This window comes from Stegostoma tigrinum, chromosome 5 (genome assembly GCF_030684315.1).
Source record: "Stegostoma tigrinum isolate sSteTig4 chromosome 5, sSteTig4.hap1, whole genome shotgun sequence".
Lineage (NCBI taxonomy): Eukaryota > Metazoa > Chordata > Chondrichthyes > Orectolobiformes > Stegostomatidae > Stegostoma > Stegostoma tigrinum.
Window position 1 is genome coordinate 31,628,601 of NC_081358.1, and position 17,057 is coordinate 31,645,657.

Consider the following 17,057-nt stretch of genomic DNA (forward strand, 5'->3'; position numbering starts at 1 on the left):
AAGTAGCGTATGAAATTATTTTGTGAGGGCATGTACAAATGTGGAGAATTCAAGCATTGATAAATAACAATTTCACATGTCTAAGACTTAATAAGGACATAATGCAATTCCATAAAACATGATATACATGTCATGTACCAGATGGCATGACAGCTCAGTGGTTAACACTGCTGCTTCACAATGCCTGGGTTTGAATCCAGCTTTGGGCAACAGTCTGTGTGAAGTTTGCATGTTCTCATTGTACCTGTGTGGGTTTCCTTTGGGTTTTCTGGTTTCCTTGCACCGTCCAAAGATGTAGACATTAGGTAGATTGGCCATGCTAAATTGACCTGTGGTGTCCAGTGATGTGATGGATGGGTGGGTTAGCCATGGTGAATGCCAGGTTACAGGGATTGGGTAGGGGTGGGTCGGTGTGAGATGCTGTTTGGAGGGTTGTGCAGACTTAATGGGTGAAACAGCCTCTATCTGCATTATAGGGATTCTATGTAGTGGAGTATTTCAACAGGCAATCAAGCTGGTTCCCTTATGATTGTTACAAGTCCTTGAAGAACCATTGAGTTGATTGATAGTAGATTGTGCTGGACCATTGCTGAAAATGTCATTGCCAGTATATTCTTACAGTTGTAGATTATTCTAGGAGTTATTCCTTTAAGGATAATTACTGCTAAGGTCAGAGTGGAAAATTAATCAGCTTTTTACACACTATAGACCACTAATTGAAAAATAATCACACTGAGGTTCACGCTTCATGCAGCTCACTACCACCTTCTCAAGGGCAACTAGAGGGAGGTAAGAAGTGCTGACCACCCAACGATGCCTACATCTCACAAGTGAATTTAAAAATGTTGACAAATTAGGCAAATCATTTTACAGAGAAATTAGAAAACTCCTCAGATTGCAGTATTCAAAAATGAAGGAGAATCCAGACCTGTTATTCTTGCTGGGATAGTCATAGATATCTACAGAAAAAGGCTCTTCAGCCCAACATATCCACACCGGTCAAAAACAATCACCGAACTATTGTAATCCCATTTTCTAGTACTTGGCCCACAGCATTGTATGCTTGGCATCACAAGTGTACGTGAGAATACCCCTTCAATGTGATGAGGGTTTCTGCGTCTACCAACCCTTACAGGAAGTGAGCTCCAGATTCCCACTAGCCTCTGGGTGGAAAGGTTTTTCTTCACTTCTCCTCTAAGCCTTCTGCCCCGTACCTTAAAGCTATATCTCCAATCATTGAGGGAAAAAGTTTCTTCCTGTCTACCCTATCAATGTCTGTCATAATTTTATACATTTCAATCACATTCCCTCTCACTCTATTCTGGTTTAAGGAAAACATCCCCAGTCTGTCCAATCTGTCTCTTCATAACGAAAACTCTGCAGCTCAGGCAACATTCTGCTAAATCTCCTTTGCATCTTGTCCAGGGCTATCACATCCCTCCTATAATGTGGCTAGTTATGCTGAACCCTACAACAGATTATTTCAGTTTGGATATTGTACCCTCTATTAAAATATGAAAAAAGGATAGGAATGCTGATTTATTTTCTGTCTTCGTAATTTATCTACCAAGCATTGCCTAACCTTAAACATTAATTGGTAATGATAATTTTTCTCATGCCTAAACCACATATTATTTGATACTGTAAATACTTATTACTGAAAAAAAGCTCTTTAAAACTTTACAAAAACATTGCATGCCCAAAAAATTATATTCTTCCCTCCAATAAATCAATAATCCCCCATTAATAAATCTCACGACACATTAATTATTGTAAAATATGCAATACATTGGACAGAAATATCAAACTGATTGTAAGAATTTTCATTTAATAGTACAATATAAGGTAAAAGAATTGAAGTTTAATAATTATTAACCGATTGCCTAATAGTGAATCAGACATCATTAAACTAAATTAATATTTTAGACTAGTTCTAATGTCACATGATTACAGTTTAATAAAATATTTAATTCATTTTGTCCACATAAAGTTCCCAAAATGCGGTATTTATGATTTTAAGAATACAAATATTTCTAGTTGTCAATGGGTTAGAACCCTGTCCCTCCCTAGGAAATAAAATAGACCATTAATTTCTAATCCATTATAAAAGAAAGACTTAGTGAATTTAAATGATGTAAATGAATAACAAACCATGGTTGGAAAACTGCATTCACTGGTGCAATCAGACATTGGGGTAGATCTTACAAAACTCCAGCACTTTCCATGTCAGCGAGTTTATTTTACTCACATATTTAAATTCGACAAGCTCAAACAAAGAAGCCAAATGTTACGGTGGCAGTCAGTTCAGATTCAGTATTTAAAGTGTGGCTTTTTTGAATAAGAAGATCACATGTGGTCATTTATGGACAAAGTGAAAAGCATTATGTATACAGTAAGTGATGCATTTGTGTGACCCATTGTTCAGCCTGTCTGTTACCTTAATGAAAAGATTCAGCTGCTCTCTGTCAATCTGCCCCACATCATGGCATGATTTTTGGCCATAGCTTCTTCTTAAAGTTATTTAAACAACAATTTATTGCACAAATTGATGGGTGAGTTTATCTTCTTATAACATGTTTAGTCTTACAAAAATACACAAAGGGACTGTGTTAATTTACACCCAAGAAAGCCTAGATATTGATTTCAGTATTGTTATTTTCCTGCATATTTCTTTATTCCTCCTTTACTTAGTGGTGATATACTTAGTACTGTCAATAAAGAAAGTGAATAGGTGCCCTATTCCCAAACTTGTATCCATGGAGGTGTTTGGATATGGAGCTATTAGCAGTACAATTTAGAAAGTATTGATTTAACTGTAGGTTTTCTTGAATGTGAAAATAAAGTTAATTGATGGGGACACTCAATGCCACCTGATTGAGGGAGGTGCATATTGCAAAGTTTTACACAGAGGGTAGAGTTGAGAAAACATATTGAGGCATCTTGCAAAAAATGCACATGAGATTGATGTATTTTCAAGCCTCTGAGTCAGTATGTCATGGTTTCATTTTCCCCTCATGGACTTTAGAACTTAATTGACATTTTAATAATTCTTCACTGGCAAAGGAGCAATGTTTTAGACATTGAGGCCCCAAATGGATGTAAAAGATTCTACAATCCTACTTGGTACCCTAGCCAACAGTCACTCCCCACACATTACCACTAAAACATTTTCCCTAGTAATTTATCTCCTTTGTTTCATTTATGGGACATTATGGTATGCAAATTGGTTGTTGCATCTCACTGCAATAAATAATGAACACATCTTGAAATGGTTGGAAAAACTTTTGATCTTACAGAGATGATGAAAGGCACTAAAGAAGTGCATATCCTTCTGCTTATAATTTGCTTAACTCCTTTTATTCGGGATAGTTAACACATCCAATTGTATGCCTAGATGTTTCCCAATTTGATGCAATTTTGGGACTGTTTTTGTTAAGAGTCTGGTCAAGAGCCTGTACATGTGAGGGAAATAAAATTATTCATGAAATAAATTGTAATTTAAATAAACAAATCCAGTGTGTCTTGTTTACTAGATCAGTTCCAGAGATGAGGGACTTGTGAACAGAGATTGAGTAGCATAGGCCAATAATCCTTGGAGTTTAGAAGAATGAGAGGAGATCTAACTAAGGCGTACAAGTTGCTAAAGGGAAGAATGAGAGGAGATCTAACTAAAGTGTACAAGTTGCTAAAGGGAAGAATGAGAGGAGATCTAACTAAAGTGTACAAGTTACTAAAGGGGATTGACCAGGTAAACACAGAGCAAATTTAGGGTCATGTAGAACAACAGGTCATTATTTTAAGATAAGGAGTAGCAAATTTAAAACCTTTGGTCTGTTTATTGGATAGCATCCAACTCCAAGGTTTGGTTTTTTTTCTATGCTATTGTACAGAACTGAACTGCTTTAGTAACTATGTATGTATATATATTTATGAATATTTTTGAAACGAATAAAGAGTAGCAGATTTAAAACAAAGATGAGGAGAAACTAGGAGCAAATTATTACAGATGCTGGAATTTGTACTGAAAACAACAAATGAAGATCACAGTGTGTCAGGCAGCATCCGCGGAGAGAGCGAGCTAGCATTTCGAGTCTAGATGACCCTTCATCAGAGGAGAAATGGAGAGGATTCATAAGGAAAAAGGTCATGAATCTGTGGAATTCACTATCCCAGAGTGTGGTGCACGCTGGGACATTTAGTACATTTAAGCAGGCGATAAATAGATTTTTAACTAGTAACAGGTTGAAAGGTCATGGAGAGCAGGCAGAAAAGTAGAGTGGAGGCTGAGATGGGATCAGCCATGATCTTATCAAATAGCAGAGCAAGCTTGAGGGGCTGAATGGCCTCCTCCTGCTCCTATTTCTTATGATCTTATGTATTTATATGTATATCCTGGATAGACGAAGCCAACATGTACGATGTATGCAGAATAAAACAAAGAAACGAGAATATTGAAGATTAGAAGCAAGAACAGGAGTTTCTGGGCAAATTCAGCAGGTCCATTGGCAACTGTGGAGAGCAAGTGGAGTTAACAATTTGGTAGATGCCTGTAATGGACAGCTTGGCCAGGGGAGCGGAAAGTTCTGGAGCACAAGTTTTCAGTATTATTGCCAGAATGTTGTCAGGGCCTGTAGCCTTCAGAGTATCCAGCTGTTTCTTGATATCACATGGAGCGAATCAATTTGGCTAAAGACTGGTATCTGTGAAGTGGGGAACACTGGAGGAGGACGAGACGGATCATCCACTCGGCACTTCTGGCTGAAGATTGCTGCGAAATCATAGAATCCCTTTAGTTTGGAAACAGGCTCTTCGGCCCAACAAGTCCACACTAGACCAATTCCCCTATAACCCACCTAATCTACTGACCACTGAACACTATGGGCAATTTAGCTTAGCCAATTGACCTAACCTACACATCTTTGGACTATGGGAGGAAACCCATGCAGACATGGGGAGAAGGTGCAAACTCCACACAGACCATCACCCGAGGGTGGAATTGAACCCGGGTCCCTGGCGCTGTGAGGCAGCAGTGCTAACCACTGAGCCGCTGTGCCGCCCAACTTCAATCTTCAGCCTTATCTTTTGCACTGATGTGCTGAGTTCTTCTACCATTCAGAATGGGATATTTGTGTAGCATCCTGCTCTATTGAGTTGTTTAATAGTTCTTCATGACTGGATGTGGCAGGACTGCAGAGCTTAGCTCTGATTCATTGGTTGTTGGATTAATTAGCTCTGTCTATCACTTGCTGCTTTTGCCATTTGGTGTGCAAGTAGTCCTGTTTGGTGTCTTCACCGGGTTGACATCTCATCTTCAGGTCTGTCTGGTGCTGCTCCTGGCATTCCCTCTTGCACTCTCCATTGAGCCAGGGTTGATCCTGTGGCTTGATGGTAAGGGTTAAGTGGGGGATATATCGGGCCATGAGGTTACAGATTGTGCTGGAGTACAGTTCTGCAGCTGGCGATGATCCACAGCACCTCATGGATGCCCAGTTGGAGTTGCAAGATCTGTGTGAAGTCTGTCCCATTTAACACAGGGACAGTGCCACAGCTCACAATGGAGATTGCTCTCAATGTGAAGGTGGGACTTTGTCTTTTCAACGACTGCTGTCAGTGGACAGATGTAGCTGCAGCTAGCAGATTGGTAAGGATGAGGTCAAGTATGTTTTTCCCTCTTTCTGGTTTCTTCACCACCTGCCGCAGAGCTAGTCTACCAGCTATGTCTTTTAGGACCTGACAAGTTCAATTAAAATCCCCCACCCAGAGTACACTCAGTGCCCTTGCCGCCCTCAGTGCTTCCTCTAAGTATTGTTCAACATGGAGGAGTACTGACTCAGCAGCTGAGGCAGGATGGTATGTGATCATCAGCAGGAGGTTTCCTTGCCCATGTTTAACCTGAAGCCATGAGACTTCATGGAGCCCGGAGTCAGTGTTGAGGACTCCTAGACTGACTCCCTCCCGACTGTATCCCACTGTGCTGCCACCTCTGCTGGGTCTGTCCTGCCGGTGGGGAGAGGACATATCCAGGGATGGCGATGGTGGTGTACGGGACATTGTCTGTAAGGTATGATTCTGTGAGTGTGACTATGTCTGTGAGACAGCTCTCCCCATTTTGGCACTACCCCCCAGGTGTTAGTGAGGAGGCCTTTGCAGGGTAGTCAGGGCGGGTTCTGCCCTTGTCTTTTCCGGTGCCTAGGTCGATGCCAGGTGATCTGTCTGGTTCCAATTCTTTGTTGAGACTTTGTAGTGATTGATACAACTGAGTGGCTTACCAGGCTGTCTCAGAGGGTAGCTAAGAGTCAACCACATTGCTGTGCATCTGGAGTCACGTGTAGGACAGATCAGGCGAGGGATGGCAGATTTCCTTCCCTGAAGGACATTAGTGACCCAGAGGGGTTTTCCCAACAACCCATAATGGTTTTGTGGTTAACGGTGGTTTCTTAATTCTGAACCTTTTTCTATTGAATTTAAATTCTTCCATCTGCCATGGTGGGATTCAATCGCAGGACCCCTGAACTGAGTTTCTAGATTAATAGTCTAGAGATAATACTCACAGTCCCTTGCCTCCCCCTACCTTATGATCCCATTTGGCCACTTGCTCCAGACACCAGGCACCACCATGCCAGGGCTACCTTCACAGACACTGGACACACAAAGCCCACATTCACAGCCATTGGCATTTTATGTGCCAGCTTCTGTGAACCCTCAAGGCACATCTCCCATCCACTTACAGGAGGTTTCTGTACTTCAATGCTGCCCTCAGGTTGTCCCAGTAACACTCAATGAAACACTGCAGCAAGAACACTGTGTATTCAGGAATATTACCCCCACCCACCCTGCTCTGGGATTGCACCAGACTGTGTTTGCGAGCTCATTGTTTGTTCTCAAAGCACAGATTTGCTCTCTTTGGTCAGAGCATTGAGTTGAAATGCTATGTTGTGGCTATGTGGGACGTTGGTGAGGTTACTTTTGGAATAGTGAATACAATTCTGGTCACCCTATTGTAGGAAGGATGTTGTTAAACTTGAAAGGGTGCAGAAAAGATTCACAAGGATGGTGCGGTACTGGAGGGTTTGAACCATAGGGAGAGTCTGGATAGGCTGGGGCTCTTTTCCCTGGAGCCTCAGAGGCTGAGGGGTGACCTCATAGATGTTTATAAAACCATGAGGGGCATAGATAGGGTGAATAGCCAAGATCTTTTCCCCACATGGGGGAGTCCAAAACTGGTGAGCATAGGTTTAAGGTGAGAGGGGAAAGATTTAAAAGGGACCTGGGGGGTAACTTTTTCATGCAGATGGTGGTGCGTGTATGGAATGAGCCGCCAGAGGAAGCGGTGGAGGCTGGTACAATTACAACATTTAAAAGGCTTTTGGATAGGTACCTGAATAGGAAAGGTGTAGAGGATATGGGCCAAATGCAGCCAAATGGGGCTAGATCAGTTTGGAAAATTTGGTCGGCATGGACGAGTTGGACCAAAGTGTCTGTTCCAGAGCTGCATGACTGTGACTCAGTATGAGCATCTCTGGGGCTGCCTTACATTGCTGTGCTTTCCACTTTTTTGGGCTTTTCCCTCTCAGCCACAGATACCAGGCTCATATCTTTCCGTCTTGTGCAGATACAAAGCCAGGAAGCTAGCCATGGTTGACTACGGGCTTCAGCCCAGTCAAAGAGGGATTAACCTTCACTCAGTGGTTTCCCAATACAGAGGCAGCCTCCAATACCAGTCCAGGGGCTCAGACACGGTCAGCTAGCCACTCAGAGTGGTCTGAGTCAGGATGCTCTCCTCATGAGGGATGACAAGTTGGTTGATGGGCACATCACCCGCCCATCTTGACCCGTCCTGCACCATTGCAGACCACTTTCATTCTAGGAGACATAAGTGGGTTGGCAGAGCTGTTAGTTTTGGTACACATGGTGAGACGTCTCAAGTGAGTGAGCAGGCAACACAGAGAGTAAGTGGCAGGGTTGGGGTGGGTGAGGGAAGTGAGGCAAGATGTTGGAGGCAATGGTGAGAATGGTAAAGTGTGAGACCTAGCGGAGAAGGTAAGTACAGGAGCAGAGATAGAGTGAGGCATCAGAGAGAAGATGGCAGCATGTTCACTGGCGCAGTGGAGAAGAACATTGACTTTCTTTCTCTAGATGGCAGAGACCACACTGACCCTGGTGATATTGTGGTGTCCTCTGATGGTCCTGGGGCAAGAAGGCCATCTAGCAGTCCTCCAGATCAGTACCCACAAAGTGGGAGACCAATTTCCTGCCCCCTCCTCCCCCACACCTTGTCTGCCAATTGTGAGGAGCTGTGCATGATAGATCTGGATTGACAGCGCATGTCTTGGTGCACAATGGCCTTATAAAGATGGCACCTGCATTAAGAGACGCTGGGGAGTTCTGGCAGTGGGGAGTTGCTCTGGAAATGATGTGCAATAAAGATGGGGATTGAATCAGAGATGAGGTGCATGGTTGGTAGTTAATAAAGTGAGTTTGGTAAGGTTTAGAAAGAAGACAAACCAGGCCACATGGTGAGAGGCCCTCCAAATAACTCAACAAAACTCGCACTTTGCTAAAACAACATAAGATTCAGCCCAGGATCAAAATGACTTGTTCGGGGAAGCTAAAGAACTGCAGACGTAAGAAATTAAAAGCAAAGTCAGAAATTGCTGGAGAATCTCAGCAGGGTCTGGCAGCAACTATGGAGAGTCAAAATAGAGTTAATGCCTTGAGTGTGATGGCTCTTCATCAGAGTTTTATAACAAACCATGTCAATGGGTTTAAGTTTATTGCTAGGAAGAGAAAATCATGCTGACAACAAAATTTTCAAACTGCTATAAGCATGTACCATTTTGAGATGGTGAGCACTGAAAATAGAGAGCATATGAGGAAGTTAGGTAACCTCTGAAAAATGCATCTCCTCTGTGATAATCATGAACCAGACAACTTGCTCCAGGCCAGGAAATGACCAAATTCACTGGCAACCAGTGAGTTAAACAATGGGCTTTTATTGTTCACTAGTCCACGGAGAAACTGCTGTGCAGGTAAAACCATATATATGTGCCAGAATTCTCCTGAATACAGCATTTATCCCATCATATATAGAAGAGAGACCGAAAGCGAAAATGCTAAAGGCCTGAGAATTTATGTTCTAAAGGAGTAAAAAAAAATGAACAAATTAACAAAACCAACTCAGATAGACTAAAGCAGATCCAGGGCAGCATGTGGTAGAGCATTCTATCAGCGAGGTTAACTTGATGTCCTCCTACATCTGTCACAATGGGAATCTTTGTGTAAATCAGACAGCAGATGGGAGTCAGTTACGAAGGTGAAAAGGGGATCATCTGGCAGACACTTGCAAAAGTCCACTGCTCTATTATTTGGTGGGGAAGTAAGGGTTACTGATTAATTCGTTAAGTGAACAACTGGCCCCTCTTCAACATTAGGCGCTCTATTTAATTCAGCTGCTGTAGGCTTCTGGTAAACTGCAAAATGAAAATCTAAAACAGGAGCCACCTTTAGGAAAATGTTTTTGATTCAGCACTGAAGTATTGGTTAGGGTGATCTCATTCTGGATTGCTACTTGTGGTTAGTTGCTATGTAGCATATGAATATCTGAAAATTGGATTGAGTCTGCAGTGATCTCACCATGGAAATGGTTTTTTTTTGCATATTTTAACAAACGTCAGCAGACTGAATATTTGACTTCACTCCATGAATAATGCAACTGGAGGTTTTATCAATAAATGAAAATTTTTTATTTTAAAAAATAAGATCAATATGACGGAAATATTTAGATATGTTTCTTTTAATGTGAACAATTGTGGTGCTAAGACAGACAGCTTTTCGAGACTAAAATGCCCCAGCACTGTAAAAGGGAAAACCCCATCTATCTACAAATTGAATTCAAATCGTGTAACAAGATTCCAGTTTATAGTCTGATGCTGCTTTGTGCTTCTCATTAGCGAACTAAGTTGGTGTAAACATTTTTATTATATCTGCGCCTCTTTAACCAAGTTATATATTTAACAATGAGATAGTAGGAACTGTCGATGCTGGAGAATCTGTGATAACAAGGTGTAGAGCTGGATGAACACAGCAGGCCAAGCAGCATCATAGGAGCAGGAAAGCTGATGTTTTAGGTCTGGACCCTTCTTCATTTCTAAAGAAGGCTCCAGACCTGAAACACTAGCTTTCCTGCTGTTCTGATGCTGCCTGGCCTGCTGTATTCACCCAGCTCTGCACCTTGTAATATCATATATTTAACAAATTTCATTAAAGCCTCTCAAAATTTCTCCATCTGCATCTTCTAAGTATTTGGGAGAAGCGCTTGTGGTAGAGTGGTAGTGTTCCTACCTCCGGGCTAGGACACCCTAGCTCTGGTTTCACCTGCCCCAAAGGTGTACAATAACATCTCTGAGCAGGCTGTTTAGATCAATTTGATCTCTTGTGAACTCCAACTTTAAAATACCATAGTCGCATCTTTCCACTCATCATGTTATGAAGTACAGCACATCATAGTAAGCAAAGGATGCACAGATCAAAAGACTTGGACAGAAGCATACAGGCTACATTGCACAGGGCCTGCACTAGGTGCGATCAATGTTAGCAAGATAAGCATTATTTGAGTTTAGGGAGTCCATTCATCAGGCTAATAATGGCTGGGAAGAAGCCAGAGGCTTCCCAAAAATATTTATGTCTTAGGCCAAAATTTGCTCACTTCTTTAATGCACTCAATGAGTCTCTGTTCTCAGATCTTGCCAGTTTCTTTATTGGCCTTGTCCCTTTGTTATTGCTGCATCTTGTAGTAACAGTCTGCTATCGTGGCAAAGCCCAAATAATCTGCAACTTATTCTTAAAATTCTCAAACCTGGACATTTTGAAAAAAAGCTTCTTTTTAGGTCTGCAGATCTTTCTGTCGTTCTTTGAAATATTCTTCAGTGTTGAGTGTGGTTGTAAGGTTTTTTGCTGCTCGCTGTCTTGATCAATCGGCAGTGATCTGTTTTCACTGAGGTTTTCTGGATTACCAGCGTATTTGCCTTGTTGGGACTAATGCTGCTAAATTAAATCTTCAGATCACACACTGATCACCACGTTGTATGTTCTGTCACCCAGAGCTTCCAAGTATATCAGGTGTTTAGAAGCTTACTTTATTTAAAGTGTGCGAGGATGGCTGCCTTCTGGTCTAATGAGAGGGGCCTTGTAGAGTAGAGAAGTTGTAACTTATTGCAGCCTATCAAGGGTGGCTCAGTGGTTGGCACTGCCACTTCAGAGTGCTGGGGACCTGGGTTCGAATCAACTCTCAGGTGACTGTCTTGTGGAGTTTACATGTTCTCCCTTTGTCTGTGTGGATCCCCTCTGGGTAGTCTGGTTTCTTACAACAGTTTAAAGATGCGCAGATTAGGGTGAATTGGCCATGCTGAATTGCACAGGCTAGATGTATTAGCCATAGGAAATGCAGGGATTGGGTCAGGGTGGGATGGTCTTTGGAGGGTCTGTGTGGACTTAATGGCATGAATGATCTCCTTCCATAGTGTAGGGATTCTGATTCAACTACTACAAATTATGAGAATAGGTTCCATATTACTACAAAGGTGTCTCTCTCATATGATCCTAATTTATTTTCTCACCAAGACATCATCACAGTGGCTGCTGCTCATTGTACTCAATCAAGTATTAGCCCTTTCTCAGTCCAATTTAAGTTAACCTTAGCCCTGATCTCACCGCACTCCATAGTTTCTATCTACTCCCACAATCCTAATTTCCTCTGTGTAATCCACTGCCTCTGCTGGGCTAGAGCTTCACTGTCAAGCTCAGTCCTGAAGTGGCCGATTGCAACTTTATCCAGCAAGCTTTCCCTTTGTTGGGGAGAAGGCGCAGGTCACCCCTGAAGACGTCTGCCTCCAAACTTAACATATGGAACACCCTACCAGAGTCTATCTATGGGCATTGCCATACTGCTTCAGATTTGTTGCCATTTGAACAAAGATGCACTTAGCCTTATGACAAAGGTCAACATTTCTGTTATCTTGGAAAGGCAATTGTTTCTATTTTCTTCGACAGTCAACTTTTTAAATTTTAGTAATTATTTCAGATAAATTGAACTAAATAACTCAAGACACACAATGTTTGGTTTTCTGCTGTCTAAAGGATAGAAGTATTTAAGAAGTATTTGTATCAATTTTTGTGAAATTCAGATCACCCTGGGGATGACCTACATTACCAGATAATGAACGGCACGGTGGCTCAGTGGTTAGCACTGCAGCCTCACAGCACCAAGGACCCAGGTTCAATTCCTGCCTCAGGCAACTGTCTGTGTGGAGTTTGCACATTCTCCCCGTGTCTGCGTGGGTTTCCTCCGGGTGCTACAGCTTCCTCCCACAGTCCAAAGATGTGCAGGCTAGGTGGATCGGCCATGCTAAATTGCCCGTAGTGTTCAGGGGTGTGTGGGTTATAGGGGGATGGGTCTGGATGGGATGCTTCAAGGGGCAGTGTGGACTTGTTGGGTCGAAGGACCTGTTTCCACACTGTAGGGAATCTAATCTAACACATAAAATCCCATTCAAGTCCATTGACAACATGGGTTTGTTTTTGGCACTGAGTACCATGTGCATGAAAAAGCTGAGTAAAAGCTTGAAGTTAATTTCTATCAATGCACTGAATAAAATCTGCTGAGTCAGCAAAGATTGGTGGTCACGCTTGGATCATATTTAGTTTGAAGTGAATTCCATGAAAGGAATTGCATTTCCTAATATGGTGCTTTTTAATTTCTTTCTCTGACACCATTTCCCACTGTCTGTATTATTCATTTTAAATGATACAACTATACAACCCTATGAAAAATAGTAAATTGTTGCTGAATCTATCAAAGGGCTTGTCCATTCGCACTGTTAAAAGAAAGAAGGTAGATTGAAGATTGAGGAAGGAAAAGTTCTTAGCTGTACAGCTAGAATTGTTGCTCACTGTAATTCCTAGGCAGAGATTTCTGAAAACTTTCACTTCACTGAAAGTAATTTTGTAAAATAGAGGCAAGAATTGTATCAAAAATGAAGGAAGAAATTTACAGATTAGATTAATTTGATTAATTAATTAGATTAATTTGCACCAATTGCTGAAATGAGGAATAGTTTTAAAAGCCAGGAGAGAAAGAGAGACAGTACAGGCCACGCTTCAGTGAGGGCAGTTATAGGGCAGGACATCAATCTGTTGAAGTTGAGGTCCCACTTTAAGGATCACTTAAGTGGAGCGCTGCACTACATGCCAGGGTCATTGCGGTCTGTTGTACCCTGCATCTGAGGAAATCTAACCATGGACACTAATCCAAAGGATCTCTACAACTAACTGTCAGAATTAATGTTGCAGCATAGAACCACCAACCCCTTCTTGAATAAAAACCAAAAGAACTTTGGATGCTGTAAATCAGGGACAAAAACAAAGTCGCTGGAAAAGCTCAGCAGCATCTGTAAAGGAACAATTATTCATCCTCCCAGCCTGATCTTAATCAACTCTTCCAATGGTCTTTCTCTCTCTATAAGCCCTATCCTATTGTTTATTGCCTAGCCCACCCATGTCCCTATTTTCTGCATATAAATCTATGTTTTTCCAGCCACCATCAGTTGTGAGGAAGCATCACTGGACCCAAAACGTTAACTCTGTTTTTTTCCTTCACAGATGCTGCCAGACCTGCTGAGCTTCTCCAACCCTCTTGCCATGGCATCAGTCACCTCCTAGATGTAGCCATGGGTTACAGACTGACAGATCAGACAAGTCTCAGGTGGATCCCTGGGATGTGCCGGAGGAATAACCGGTGATGCCCTTAAAGACAGGGTTTTGCTGGGGATAGTGTATTCAAAATCATGGTCTTCCTGAGTCATCCCAAATGTGAAATCTGACCAATTTCATCTTTAGGGGGGGTAATGCCTTCCTCTGACCACTATCTATGAGAAAGAAACTCACACCAGATCTCATCGACAAATAAAAATAAACAAAACTGTATTTATTACAACAATCATATCCTCTGCCATGTGGGAAAAGCAGTTTATGAGTTACGAATATGCAAACTTAAACTGTCATCGCCTAAATTCAACTACACACACATTCATTCACATATAGGAAGGACAGAACTGAAGAGACAAACATTTTTAGCAGGATCATTGTGAATCAAAAATGTAGGTAACATGGCATAAAGTCTTTGGGTCACGGTTCAATCTGAAGCAGGGGGAAGGACTTGCTCACAGTTTCTTTTGGTATCTGCTGATAATGTCACGTTGCCTTTTACAGCAACAGTTTGATAACTGATCAGTGGAACCTGATGAAGGGTCTAGGCCCGAAACGTCAGCTTTTGTGCTCCTAAGATGCTGTTGGCCTGCTGTGTTCATCCAGCCCCGCACTTTGTTATCGTTAAGTTGAACCTAGGGCTTGGTTTGATTTAGCGGTCCTTTCTTTTTGTAAAGTCTACGAGTATTATTTCTCCTTAAAACAAGATTTCAGAGACATTGATGAAGTGATCCTGTAATCCAACCTCTTTCAGTTATGGTGCTTTTCGAAATATTGTTGAAGGAACAATGAATTCTCCTAACAGCCGTTTTTTTTTTGGTTTCCAAAATGTTTCACTTACAGGAATGCAGCAAAACTTGCCTCTAAAGAAGATCATCTATAGTACTGCTTAAATTAAGTTCAAGCTACCAAAGCTTTACATAGATGTCATAATTATTGAAGGGCTCTTATGGTGCAGAAGGTCTAAATTCCATGCCCACCTGCCTCAGAGGCATGCTTGAACAGCTTAATTAAAGATATTTTTAATGTAATAAATACATGGCTTCTTGTTCCCAGGAGAGAGATTTACCCATTACATACAGATTTACCAATTACAAGCTCTGCCTTTTAATAAGATAATCATCATCATTGAATCCCTACAGTGTAGAAACAGGCCATTCAGCCCAACAAGTTCATACTGACCCTCTGGAGAACAACCCACCCAGACTCACCCTCCTACACTATCCCTGTAGCCCTGTATTTCCCATGGTTAATCCACCTAACCTACACAGCCCTGGACACTATGGGCAACTTAGCATGGCCAATCCACCCTAACCTGCACATTTTTGGACTGCAGAAGGAAACTGGAGCAAGCCCATGCAGACATGGGGATAATGTGCAAACTCCACATACACACTCACCTGAAGCTGGAATTGAACGCAAGTTCCTGGCACTATGAGGTAGCAGTGGTAACCACTGAGCCACTGTGCTACCCACTTCTTTTAAAAATCAGCTGTTCTTGATCTTTCCTCTCTCGGCTCCTCTAGACACAACTTTCGTTTCTTTACTGGCCCCATTGCCAGTCCCTACGGTTGAGCTGTTTGTGTTTCAAACTCCACATTTCCATATTACTTCTGATAACCCTTGCTTGACAATAATCTATCTGCCACCATTGCAAAATTATCAATGATCCATCATCATCGCCTTGTGAGGCAGCGTCACAAAACCCACTCACAATAAAAACTTCTCCTTCTCTCTGATCTAAAAGGGCAGACTTTCATTTCCAAACCTGCCCTCTAGTTTTGGACTCAGCCACAAGAAGAGACATCCTTTCCATTCACTCTGATGGAAGCGAACCCAGCTTGTCTGACGTCAAGACACAATCAGCTCATTCCAGATATCAGATTAGAAGAACCTCTTTTAGCACATTTACATCCTCTCTTAAATAAAGAAACCAAAACTACAAATAGTATTTTGAGAATAAATGCATAAAAATTATTTCCACAGTTTAACTATATACTTATTTATCCCTTCGCCCATTCTCCCAAAAAACAGCTAAATGTCAATTTCAGGCAGAATTGATGAGAGTTTCTTTCCATGAGCTCGAGGAAGCTATTTCATGCAATTCTCTGTTGCTGAAATCATTCTGTGTACACCACAGCTCTCCAGTAAAATTCTCACGCTATCTTACACTCATCTCAAGCTTGTGGGACTTCTTATGTATCCTGTCACTGGCTATGTGCCAGTTTAAATGCTGCCAGCCAGGAATAGCCCTTTACAGTAGATGTGGTGCAAGCAAAACAATAAAAGAAACCCTCACATAGGTGGCATTGCAAATAGAATATCATATTAGTAAATATATTGCCAATTTAAGACAGCACCTATCTGACTGATTGTCACAGTAGTTGCAGCCACAAGAATGTAGCTACAGAGGATACTGATCCTTGGTACTACTCTAATTTCCCTCATGTCCAACATAGCATACCATCTTGTTATTGCCAAATGTGGAAGTGTCATGTTGCAGAGCCTTCAAAAAGCTCTTTACATTAACTTTTCCTAAATAACTGGCACAGGTATTTATTAACTGGTACAATTGAAATTGCTGCGTTTGCTTGTGTGGACTAAATAGGGACTTTTCAAACAACAACAAATTTACAGTTAATAGATGATGACTTCACTCAACTCAGAGCTATTGGAACTGAGTATCAACAAAGACCTGTCCGGCTTGCTGCACCCAACACTGCAGCACTCTATTACAGAGAAGGTAATGTTCCTCCTGCTCGATGTCCTCACCTTCCTCCTCAGAAGACTGCTGCTTCTCTCCCAGCTCTTTGGCATCCCTCATGTCCCCTGTTTGCCTGTTCATAGAACATAGAACATAGAGCATAGAAAAGTACAGCACAGTACAGGCTCTTTGGCCCACAATGTTGTGCCGTGGAATATTCCTAATCCAAAAATAAAATAACCTAACCTACATTCCCCTCAATTCACTTGTGCACAGCACAGCACACCAAGACTATGTGGCACACTCTGGCTGGGGTGGACTGCAAGCCAGACTGACCCCGATAATTTCATCTTCAGGAGACCTAATATCTGCCTACTGCCATTGCTTTTCAACCGACCCACCATTGCCCACCTTGTTGAGGGGCCTAGGAAATTCTGTCAATTTCTTTCCTATCCAGTTTGCCAATGGAGTCCAGTCTGATGAATGGGGCTGCATACTGACACTAACTCTTTCATGTTGTTTGAAATGTCTTCCATACTGATTAATCACGGCAGTGAAACTGAATTAACAGAATATCTCTGCCTATATCTCT